This window comes from Falco rusticolus, chromosome 1 (assembly GCF_015220075.1).
Source record: "Falco rusticolus isolate bFalRus1 chromosome 1, bFalRus1.pri, whole genome shotgun sequence".
NCBI classification, from domain to species: domain Eukaryota; kingdom Metazoa; phylum Chordata; class Aves; order Falconiformes; family Falconidae; genus Falco; species Falco rusticolus.
The window spans coordinates 93,703,563-93,716,986 of NC_051187.1; the positions used below are offsets into that span (position 1 = coordinate 93,703,563).

General features: G+C 38.0%; 1 protein-coding gene across 3 annotated transcripts in view; it reads right to left on the bottom strand.

Moving 5' to 3' along the window:
* Window positions 1–13,424, bottom strand: part of KCNIP4 (potassium voltage-gated channel interacting protein 4) — a 427,804-nt gene that overhangs the window by 205,003 nt on the left and 209,377 nt on the right. The window lies entirely within an intron of this gene.

The window sequence follows — 13,424 nt, forward strand, 5'->3', positions numbered from 1 at the left end:
GGGCAGGGTGTGACCTGGCAACTTCTCCGCTACTTTCTGCGGTGAGGAAGCTGCCTCAGCCCTGTGCGATGGGGCCGCTGCATGCCGCAGGTAAAGCCACAGCGCGGTGTACCCGGCAGCGCGGTCAGCATCCCTCCGTGTGATTAAAACAGGAGCCAAAGTGTGTCGTCTCGAATTCTTGAAGGCTTATTGTGTGGGCTCATTGGGGAAACAGCAAAGAGCTGATCGAGGAGGAGGAGGAAAAGCAAGCTCATTATTTTTAGGGTGTCTCACTTCAGTAACATTTCCTAAACAAACTATTTTCCATGGAAAATACTAGCGGTGAAACACTCGAATGCTAACCACAGGACCAAACTGCTGTCTTACAACTGGAGTAGCCTCCGCCTTGCCTGCAACAGTTTGCAGTGCTGGCATTGTCACATGCAGTGCACAACGCTACTCATGGTCAAGGATTTGCTCTTTAAATCCGTTAATAATGTAGCATCTCAGAAATAATTTACATTAGAAAAACAGCGCCTCTATTGCAGCAAAAATGAGCTGGGAAACAACTGCAAAAAATTTAATCCTGTCTGGTAGACTACTGTCCCCCACACAGTTGAAATCAATTACTGCCAAGGGCTGAATTTTCTTTCTCTTCTTAGGTAAGACTAAAAAAATATCATTGTGTTGTGTGAGACCAGCAGCAACTTCTAAGTCCCCCAGGTATACTTGCATTATGATGGGTGTTATTACTGAAAACAGTGGAATGAAGCGGGAGTAAGGGGCCTAACATGAAATATAGGCACCTGCTTTTTCTACAGCGGAGAGATAAATGCATGCAGCAGAATGTTCACGTGTCACTATTTTGTGCTTTTTTGCTTGGGATTGGACTCCCTGAAGCTGCTTAGGCTTCTTCTCCCAGAATACCTAAGGTTTAACACTCCATCCTAAATATTGTATTCATATCCTTTCTGCACGCCGATCTTCCTTGGGTTTCTTTGCCTGTATTTGCTGCAAACTTTCTCCTTACATTCTCTTTTTTCATTTAATCTTTCTTCCAAGCAAGGCTAAGTATCTTTCCCCTCTAAGCCATCTTATCCATGGCTTTAAGGACAGCAGGCCCAGCTCTCCCTCCATGTGGGACTAAAATGGGCTAATTTATCAGCAGCAGCTACATAACATCTGCAACCTGTATGCCTTTTACCCAACAGGTTGAGCTTCGATACATGCAACATTGCCACCTGAACTGACATATTAATTGTCATTCATAGCTTTCATTAATATTGGTATGCTGAAAATGTTAAAATGTAACATTTTCTTTAAATGTTCTTTAAAGGACCCAATATTTACTACTTCTGTGACAGTCGCACTTAGAGCAGACAGCAGAGAACTGGAAAGCAGAGCTTGCGGTGGTGGGTCTGCAAAGGTGCAGCTGCCATTGTCCCACAAATCTGGACCCCACAGCTGGCAGCGACTAGGCAAGTATGCACACAGACATCTGCTGTCTGGGATCTGCCTCTTCAAGTACCAGCAAAGTTCATAGTTTTTGCCAGAGGTGTAGGTCTGCTGCAACTATGGCTAATTCTGGCCCCTCCTCCAAGGCAGAGCAGAGGAATACAGAAGAAAGGAGGGAATTAGTATTACACCAGTTTTACAGATGGATGCCAAAGCACAGGAAGAGTAATAATCTCCAAGGAAAGCTAAATCTTTGCAAGAAAGCTGTGACTAAACTCCCATTTCTCAAGTGCTGTGAATCAGCCCTAAGAACTGCCTTATTTTTTTCTGCTTATGATATACGTACAGGTAATCTAATATGCATTAAATACACGTTCCCTCATTAGGCCATTGCTTTTTAGCAAAACTTTACAACAGATATTTCTCCTGTAGGAATGCAAAATAGCACAAAGCTATCTCTGGTCCTTGTGTTCCTACCTGCTTAAAAATGAAGTTGACTCTACTGACAGGTAGGGTTACAAACTGCACAACAGAATTATTTCTCTCTCCGAGGGCCTTGCCAAAACCAGTGAAGTAGCCTGCCAGTTTCTTCTTTGCCTTCCATTAGAAAAAAAGAAAGTGATCTTACCCATAGTTTTATCAAAACATGACAGGAATAATGTAGCTAACATAGTTCAAATATCGAAACCTTATTTTCTCTCTTGTCTAACTACCCAAGCCTTAATATAGTGTGGAAGTAAACTTGAAAAACTTCTACAAGTAGGGATGCAGAAAATAGGAATGGGAGGAAGGATATTAATGTGTAAATTACCATGTTATATATGTATTTTCTACAAAACAGCACACATCTGTGGATTTTTTATGTGTAACTGCAGATAAAAGGTTTCCGCCTAGAAAGTGTTACAGAAATTGTCTCCTTTTCATCAAAGCATTTTGCAGGTTCTTAGTTTTTTTCACGAGGTTAAATATATTAAACTGAAGTCACTGGTTATATTTTGAGCTAGGGACATACCTAAATGGTCACTTATCCTGTGATGGAGTTATAAACCACAATACTCTGTTTACATTACTATGACTAAGATACTTGATACCATCAATCTTACTGCTATTTCTTAATGCTATATATCATGAAATGTTAATGTTAAAAAAAGACCCAACCAATTTAGACTGAAAAGTGATGAGTAGGTCTACAGATGGAGTTCTAGCAACCATTATATTTCTTCCTTATACTTCCTTTTCTTATGCGCTCAAAATAATCTGGATGTCGTTAAGACCCTCTCAGGTTTTAACTATGATTTCCATGAGGCTGATTACTAACCTGTGATATTCCTTTCCATCTATGGAAATAGTTTATGGGAGCCTGGCCTGCAAAAATCAAAATCAGTTGGATTTGTTTAAAAAGTTCAGATTAGTGATCTGAGCAAACCCTGATGACTTCGCATAAAGCAAACGGGGATGCACACATGCACTGCTGCACTAACATTTAGGGGAAGGCTATCCTTGGCAGAGGGTTAGTTAGTGGTAGAGCTAACTGGCAGAGTTGAGTGCAAACAGGACTCTGCACAACAAGGGAAAGCTGAAATGGAATAGCATCAGTGGGAGTCCCATGTCATACATGAAGTCTGAGAACAGAACATCTAGCAGAAGCTACAATGTCATGATTTTGACTGAGAACAATGTAAATAATTTTTTAGCATGCAAATGATAAGGGTAAAAATCATCATGTATAGCTAGAGCAATCTAACGATTGCTTTAGAAGTGATGTCTCTGCAACTTATTACAAAGATTAATAATATTTTTATCCTATCTATAATAAGAACAGCTTTGAATAAATCTTCCAACATCCAATAAAATAATTTAAATATTTATTTGTGTAGCTATTTAAAAGATTTATATTTTTTAATCTTAAAAGGGGGTAAAAACCTCTCTTGTTCTAAAGGAGAAAACGGTTCAGAAAATCTTTATATAATGTAAGTGCAAATACTTTATCTCAGTAGCTGTAATTACAGTTTATTCTTCCTTTTTCTGTCTCTTAAGCTTACTACTAGCATAAGAAATTAAAAGAATAAAATAAAACATTAATGTGCATTTCTCAAAAAAAATATAAACCCTAGTAAATCTTCTAGCTCATCAAATCACTGAGCAAAACCAGCAAAAAGATAAAAAGTTTTCTCTTTTAATTTTAATTTAAAACTGTTTCTTAGTAAATATTTAATGAATCCAAAGAAATGATAGAAAATGCTATGATGCATTGATGCATTCAGCCATTATAAATGTGAAATTCCATAATGGCCCACACCTTACAACTTACCTCTAGGCATGAGCCAACAGGGCTGACTTCCATAGAATTTTTTCCCAGATTAAGCACTGGTGAGAAAAAAGTCCAGCAATCTGACATCACAGTGCCTTCTTTCTACCTTTTCACAACTTTTATCTAAATTTACATCTCACACTGTCCCCAGTGCTTTTAACTTGGACTCCTTTTAACTCAAGGAGCTGCCACAGTTCAGACACAATGATGCTTACATCATATTAGAAGATGACTGCTTCCCAGTCCCACCCAAGAAGTCATGCTACTGATATGCATGATGACTCCTTAAACAGGCATTTCAGCCCCATGTCAGCAGGCAGCAATAATTTTATGGGCTGGCTGGCGGTTGTATCTCACCCAAATTGTCTCCAGTCGTGGAAGAGGGGCAAGATGTAGTCATGAAGCAGAAGTTCTGGCTCTTCATGCTTGGCGTATACTTGGAAGGCAATGCATAAATCCCGTGCTTTTACAGCACTGATTAAAATACAAAAAAAAAAAAAGTTATGTACTGCAATATTCATAAGCAGGCTTTTCAAAGTCACTGACATAAAACATCCTCACCAGCCAACTGAGACGTAATCTCAGTTGAAAAATATACCTGAAGCTCTGGATAATATCATAACATCACTCTTCTGAAGTTTTGGGTTGCTATAATGTCAGAAGCAGCACAAATTTTGTCAATATGTCAGTTATTCTAAATGCTCTTCTGAATAGTATGTGGGTATCCTGGAGCCCTTAAAATAGATTTATATTTCAAGTTTATCCCTTTCCATACAGTGAAAATATAGCTCCCTGAATCTGGTAGTATATTTCTGGAAAATGATGCAGATATACTAACTGTGACCATGAAGTGTATGTCATTAGAAGACAGAAATTTTCTCATGACATGGGAAAACACCATCCGATAACTCTGTCTTTACTGGAGGTCCTTAAACCACATTAAAAGAAAAAAAATCTTCAAAAAAGTTCAATGCCTTAAAAATGTCAGACAACTCTATTTGAAAACTCTCTGTGGAAAGTGAAGCTGAAAAATACTTGGCTGTTCTAATTCCATAGATGAAGCTCAACCATTCTCATTATTTGTTTGTGCTACCTATTTATTAGCAAGGATTTTTCTTCTAAGAAACGTAATGATTTTTCAAGTGTTTCAGTTGAGGAAACATATTGATCATCTTACAAACTACAGAGAAAGTCCTGCCACACAGAATTACAAGAGTTACTAACTTTCATTTGTAAAACCCCTATGCGTCTTCACTAACGAAGAACTAATGCAGCAAGCTTTGTTTCACATTTTGAAATAGCCACAGCGTGTCAAGGGATGGTGTTTTATATTTGATTTAATTTTCTGTGAATGACACATGACCTCACATAGTTCATGTCCAATGCCTCACACAACTGTAGGATGCCACAGGTGGTAGCAGGCTTCCAGCAGCTTACTTCACTGTACTTTCAAATCTATAGTGTATCTAATGCCCTCAGCTGAACAGCTTTAAGATTCAGTGTTTTTTCCCTGTCAGACAACTAAACTTTTAATTCAGACCTTCACAGTTTTGCTCCTCAACTATTGTGACCTTCTCTTTTCTGTCTTTGCCAAGTGCTGTCTTTCTCCTTTTTATCCACTCAGGATACTGCTGCAAAGGTCATCATTCTGGCTTACCTCTCCAGCTGTCTCAGTCTTCCCTTTACATTTCTAATGGAACCACTTCATCATATACAAAATATTTGCCATCACCTTCAGTGCAAGTCCTAACGCACTACTACCATACTCAGTCACTGTCGACACTTAGAGAATATTGAGCTGTTAACCCACTCAAGCAGTAACACTAGCTTTATTCGTTCAGAAATCAGACTTTATTCATAAGAAATGTTGCCAGCATTAATGCAGCCCCTTAATATTCTGAAATATTACTACATCAGTTCTTCCTGTGCTACAAAGTTTCTGTGATATACAGTATGTGGATGATGACATTTTTGAACCTATAGCTATGGACAGAGGGTGAGAATTTTATGACAGAATGTAGTAAAATTTTCATCCAGATAGCAAATGGAGAAGACACATCATTAATATTTAGAAATGTGATTAATAATTAGAAATATATTCATATTTTTGATACCTTTTTTGCTGCGTATTATTGGAAAATGGTCAAGCTCCCTGCAGATTTTAGATGTGAACATTGTATTAAGTCAACTTCACCACAAATATGATTAGGAAACTTATTTACAGCCTCAAAATAAAAGACTGACAGAAGAGTTCCTCCAGTTCAGCTGATGCAGCATGTGGATGTTCACCAGATTTTCCCTCCCAATCCCTTGATGCATCATTAGTAGCTCACTACAGACAACAAGAGACTGTTATGTCAATCAACAGTAAAAAGTCACAGGGAAGCCTAGCTCCAAAGCCTATGGAAAACAGCTTGAGAGACTGGAGCAAGACAGCATCTTTCATAGTTCTGCTTAAAAAAAGACCCCAAACAACCACAAAATAAAACAGAACCAAAAAGCCAGGGAAATCTGAAGCCAATGAGCCTTACAGTCTGACTTCAGCCCCGGTGTGCTGTTAGGGGGTGTTTCTAGTTCAAAGGGTGAGCTTCTACTTTTCCCAGTTTTTACTAAGACAAATGACAGAACAAAAGAGTGAGAAGTTCAGGGGTTTTTTTTCAGACTGGTCATACAAAGCTAACAAACATACATAAAGGAAATAAAGAAAGCCGACAGGTATATTCAGTTTCTAGCTCTGCTCAATTAACCTACTTGGAGCACTATGAAGGAGCCCAACCAACTTCTTCCTAACGATCTGATGCCTCTTAATTTCTTTCCTGCAGGCCTCCACCATGTATGACCCTGAACCAAACAAATACATGTGACTAAGCAAAGCTTGTTGTAGGTTCAAATGTCAGAGTCTTAGTTTTGTGAGTTCTGTTTTGGTTGGTGGGTAATGCTAAGCCATCTTATTACAGAAACTCACTGAAGGGTGCGTTACGGTGCCTGAAGAATCAAGAGCGATTGTATCATTTTTCTGATGGTGAAAAAAGCATCTTACAAATAACTTCTACCTATTCAATAGTAATGTTTACCTCATTGATAGACAATGATTGTTAATGGCTGTTTTAAACCAGCTGACAAGGGCAGATGGCCCTTTTATGTGAACAACTGTACAGAAACAAACACTTGGGTTAGCAGTCTCAGCAGACAGTCCTACCTAATTCAGTTGCACGTGTGGTCTTTACAGCACAGGTTTGAAGAGCATTAGTGCAACCATCCAGAGAGACATAAAGCACTGACATTCGCTATTTAATAAGCAGACTATTTCCATGCACTGAGCACCAAGACCTGGCGACTTTCAACATCGCTAAACTCAGCAACTTAAATTAGTAGGCAGGAAATTCTTGTTATCTAAATTCTCTCTCCCTCTTCTGTCTTCATGCAATATAAATGCCTGTATTACCACTTCCTTCCTCCATTATTACATTCTTTGGTGCCCAGGAAATATTTTTCTTGATAAAGTGGTCGTTTACATATAAAAAATATGACTTCTTTTTAAAGAGATTAGTAAATCTACTGGTTCTTTAGTACTCTTCACTCTATGCTTTTTAAAAACTGATTATATTTAAATTCAGATTTGCTGCACTGGAAAGATTAGGTCTTGATTTATACTTTCTCCACTTGGGTCTGTAAGGTGAACATGTTTCTGTGTGAGCTGGTAACCTTCCAAAGTGGTGTGGAAATTTAAGGAGCAAAGGCAGACCCAGTGGAGACACAAAGAACAAACAAGGCACTGAAATTTGTTTACATATTAATCTTCAAATGTGTCAAAAGAGTGCTGCTCTTTCATTTTAGTATCTTATAAGAATTTATACACGAGGCCAGATATTATTTGCTTTGCCTTTATATTCACTGGCAATATATGACAAAGAGTGCTCCAAATGTTCCAGGGAGCTCAGAAATGTAAAACAATATGCAATCTGACATTTAATGCACCTCGCTTGTCAAAACAAACAAAAAACAAGTGGGATGCCTGAAAAGCCTCACTACAGTTAGATATTTACTTATTTTGTATTTCCTATTGCTTTCTCTCATTATGTCATGAATTTTTTGATTGGTGGTCAACCCCCATATCCTCTTCCACCATGAAAATGACACTAGGATTTGTGCAAATCCTTTGCTTCATTGTGGATAAACTACTTCAGTGGGCGACCATAACCTGTTTTGTGCAATTTACATGAGAAAACAGATGTAAGGCAGAGATGACTGTGAGAATGTATCTGTTCCTCGGGAATCAAAACAAACAAAGAATGAAAACACTACACCAGACTTACGGTAATGAAAAGGGAGACAGAAATAAAAGAGGGCAGGCCCCACAGATACATATGGTCACTTCAGGGCTCTGAGTGGCCCAGGTCTGCCAGGTTGAAAGGACATGTGGTCCTGAAACAAAGAAAGATCGAGCTTTTTCCATGAGACTTTTTGCTACCGCTAATAATTACAGATGCGATTGAGCAAAAGAGCACATGTTTTCTCCTCATCTGTTGAAAACACAAAAGGGCCTACTTGAGTAGCATGGGTAGGCACTGTAAGAACACGCATCAGAGGATGCATGCAGTGTACAATACACGCTGAGTAAAACTCTCCCAGCCAGCTGTCTGCCAGTTTACATGACAAAGAATTAATTTCCACAGGCTGTCAGGTGATTAAAATATTCCGCAGAGTAAAACAAACAAAAAAAATATTGAATGTTTCCCTTCACATGGCAGGACTTAAAAAAATATTTGAAGCAAGTAGGCTGTGACTATGCTTTCTGTCTGGAAAAGTACTAACACTGCCAGATAGGTTAGAAAGTAATTTAAAGAGCTCCAGACCAATATTATGAGATTGCCTGTGAAAACAGTAAAGTCTAAAATTGAACAGAGCTAAAGAAAGAACAGTGTGGAAGAAGGAAAAGAAATACTGAAACACTTTATTTTCCCCAAGCTGAGAACCAGATAGGGTTCAAAAGGCATCCTAAGACTGCTACCCAGAAATTAATTTTAGAATGCAATTTAGATTCAGCCATGAATATAGCCTTATCAGAGTGCAGGAGAACCATGAAATTAAATATATGCATACCTATATACACAACATGGGAGCAGCTGGAAGTAACAGTGATTCACATCTTACATTCTTGTTTAGCACTATCAATACGCTTCAAACGCAAAATTCCCCCTATGTAACTTCAGCCATTCTTTGGGTTTCCTTCCCCCTGAGGAATATCCCTCTGATGCATTTGCAGTGTTTTGCATCAGAAGAGAAAACCATATTCAAAGCAAACAGCAGGGTCTGGGAGAGGGAGCCCATGGGAGAAGAGGTTGTTGCCAGCAGAGAGCTCTTCCACAGAAATGTATTGCAGTAGTACTGGTAGCTAGAGGGGAGTCCTCCACTCCTTTTCAGCCTTGCTGCAGATGAGGAAGACAGCCAGTGGGAAGATGGCAAGATGAGTTTGCTTCTGTTTCCCAATATCCACCTTGTCCACAACGTAGGCTACATCACTTCCTCAGTGAAAGGATGCTGCAGAGCTGAGCTGTGGTACACATCCATCCAAACCCTACGCAGGTTCCCCACAGTATCCCATTGCATGTCTGCCACATCCCAGCAATAGAACCAGGCTCAGGATTTTTCCCATGGTGATACCTCTAAAAACCCTACAAACCTGAAGCTGTCACTTTTTGACGCCGGTTTTGCAATCTGCCTGCCATGGCCTGTGGGCTTGACTCTTTCCATGCTGGGAGACTTTTGTTTGACTTTATTTTTGAAGCAGGATTTTAACCTCATTCCCTGCATCACTTTTTGGTATAATTTTTCTTCATCTCTGGCTGTTTTCTATCTTTGCACTACTTCCCACTGACATTGCCAATCAGTAACAGCATGTGTCGTTCTGTAGCTTCCTCTTTTGGACAAAGTTCTCATTGTTCTCCTTTGTCCCTGGCACTAATCACTTGAAATATGCACATCAAATTAGAAGAAGAAAGTTTGCCTCTGCGTTTTCAAGGTTCTTTTCTGAATTGTTATTTCAGTAGAGACTACCTTGCAGTTGAGCCACAGATTACTGTACTTTGACAATTTAGCTGTGTGCCAACTGACAGACCAGTTAATCATCCACATCACACATTAATCATCTCTTCCTATCTGATATCTCACTGTCAAAGTGAAATATCAGTGTAAGCTTTTCTACACTGCCAAGCAATGGATGGTTCAGAAGTACTGGTACAGTAAGATAAAAGCATCCTCTTTGAATCTATCAAAATACAAAAACATACATTCACTTCTCTAGTGAATAACATATTGATATGAACTGTATGTGATGTTCTACCCATTCAATATTAGGATTCTATTCTACTGTCTATGCTCAACCACGGTTGCATGTACCATCTTCAATACATCACCAAGGACACCCTAAAAAACATCTTTGCTGTGGCTTTTCACCATGATCTTTTTGATAGTTCTGTCATTTCTAGATAGGGAATTTCTCCATATTTTCAAAAAAATGTGCATGCAGATACAGTATGCTGGTTTTGACTACAAGAAGAACTGAACTTCCGTCACATGTTTTTGCACAGATCCATTTATATTTTATCCTTGCTAGGTGGTCTTACAACATGTTAGTTACATAAAGACTCTAGCAAGCAGCGGATAAAATGCTAAAAAAGAAAGCCTAGAATGAAGCTTTTTTGCTTAATAATAGATTTAACTCAACTGCTAGCCTATGTAAAAATAATGGAGTACCTTGTTCTGATAAATATAGGGGAAATACCAAAGAAATATTTGATGCAATATTCAGGGAATACCCAGAATGACTTTTAAAACTACAGTATTGTCCCTATAGCTGGTAAGCTGTGAATCATGGGTGCAAAAGTCTGTGAAGTCTAGGAGTATGATGATATGCTCCTAAGATAAATATACTATATATAAGCTATAACAAAATTAATTTTGTGGTGTCAGAATAATGCTGATTCTTCTTCATCATCAGATGTTAATTCACATGCTTAGTAGTTGCTTAGAAATAATGGCTTTGAAAAGTCATTAGTATTACACCTTTCACAGCTTCTCATTTAAAAAAAAACCCAAACAACTAAAATCAAGTGGACAGTAAAAGAGCCAAACATTTGGTATATTACAATCTGATACTTAACTAGGTATGGAAGCTTTTGAGATATTCCTATAATCAAAGAAGTTCTGCAGGCAGGGAAGGTTAGCAGATTGTCTGGGATTTTTTTCCTTTCATATGGGAACAATTTTGAATGATCCAGAATAAATTCAGAGACATTTTGAAAAACTGTTTGCAATTTTCAAAAAAAACCCTAATTTGCAGAGTCATTCCTCGTTCTGACGACTTACATCGATGAAACTTGTTCTATGCATGCAGCTTTGAAATCTGTCCTATTCCCAAATCACTACTTCATATTGTGGCAAAAGTAGTAGAAGTGTCAAGTTGAAAATTTAGTATTATAATTACCTAGAACAGAGCAACACGTAAGATCAGCGATCACCATCAGAGATGCACCTAGCTCCATTGAGTGTTAAATACATACAGAACTTGCACTTCAAGTTTCAAACATGGGATTACTGAAGTTGAACAAACCCTTAGAAAATATGGCCTATGCAAGACAACAATAACAAAACAAAAATATTCCTTTGGGAAGGAAGACTTACAATATAGCTGGCAAAAAATAGTTCCGAGAGAAGCATCAACTAAAAATATTTTTCAAATAATTCTGCAGACTCAGAATTATAAAGTTGTAGAATTTTAAGCATTCTCAGGAACCCACCTAGTCCAGTCTCTTGCATTGTACTTTACTGACAGAAATTTTAAAATATATAAAAAAGAATTAGAGCCAAACATCCCCTCAAGAACTCTAGTGTTTGATCACTCTCTACTGACCCTCTCCAACACAATGTTCCCCCCAATTTCTTTTGCTGCTATTTGAGCCCATTTATTCTTGTCTTATTCATAGATCTCTGTAAATCTGTCACTCACAGAAGCAGGTCTGGTCTAAAAAAATTAAACTGAATCAACTAGAATTCTCTGAAGCAGTCACTTAGTTTTCGTATGTCTTTTCATATACATCCTACTTATTTTGCTCTGCTGCATTTTTTTTAATCAGAAAACTGAATATCTAAAATGTTCCAGCTATTTTTAAAACTGTTTTTGAAAAAAATGAAAAAAAAAAAGTTTGGGAAATGCATTTTTCCTAAGATAAAAATGTAGAAGTTTTCAAATCAACCAGAATAAATTTTAAATTATTCCACAGCTGTGGGAAACATCTCTCTCATTAAAACTGACTACTGACTATTTTGCTTTTACATTGTACTCTTTCCTCTATTTTTCCTTGTTTCAGTTAAAAAGCTTCCCTAAGCATTGACTGTTACATTTTGAAAATCATGCCAGGTGGATAAATGTTAGTAAAGTGAAGCAAAGCATCTACACTTTCTATGTAAGTGGAACATGACTGAACTAAAGGGTCTGGTGGGGACATGCTTTCTATTTCATTTGGAAACCATTGAATACCGCTGTTTCTATAAGCTCACTTGGGTCCTCAAATTCGGATCTGGCACAGCCAGCAAAGTTGTCAGAGGTACACAGTGTTTAATGGAGGTCATCACATATCCCTGACTCATGTGAACACGTACTATGAACATGTTCACTGAAAAAAACCCAGCACATGGAGATTCACAGTCTGTTTGACCATTGCACTGGAATAGAAAGTCCTGACAGAAATCATGCAGATAAAGAGAATGTCTATGCACAGTGATTTTACATTTTGAGCACTGCATTAACTGAAAGACAAATGAAATCAGTGGTAATGTAGTCACAGAGTTCCTGACTTGCTAAACAATTATATATCTTGTATACATTACTCAAGAAAAGCCAGTGTTTGCTTTATCAAATAAATTTAGCATTGATACAGTAGTTTTGACTGGAGATACCGCTTAGTAATATACGCTTAAGACAGGATCCACTTCAGGGAATTTTGAGCAGAAATACAGATTTCTGACCTCACAAACTCTTCTGGAGGAATTCAGTATCCCAGCAGAAAAACTGCTTTGTACTGAGGGAGCTGCTCCCAAATATTCAACATATAAATTATTATGCTCTTGAATGTGTCGATCTCTTGGCAGAGATGAGCACTAAATAACTGTTTCATTGCATGATAGCAGTTTGTGTGTCTGGATTTCAATTCCGTGTAATTTGATGAACGCCAGAGATCTTCATCACATAGTTCAGGATAAACTGCATGAAAATCAAGTATAAATGAAGTATGGGTCATCCATGAGCAGAATTCAAAGAGATGCTGGGAAGTGTAATAGCATCTGTCACAGCATCCAAATAGATAGATGGATTTCCAGTGCATCTGTTTTCAGAAAATAAAATGGCTTGGCTGAAGTTGGACTATGTCTTGTTAGAGAAGAAGAAAGATACCCAAAGAAATAAGGCAAAGAGTCATGTGGCCACACTTTTGCCTGTGTTTTAGTATAGACCCAATCCCATTTTGAGAACAGAGAAAGAATAACATGAGGTTGCACAAAAATAAGGGGAATAACACATGAGATGGTCTCTCCCTCTTCTCCTAATTGAAGGAGCTCAGCTAAAACCAAACACACACAAACAAGCTAATTCCCTATAAAATCTGTAACACAATCTGTGAGC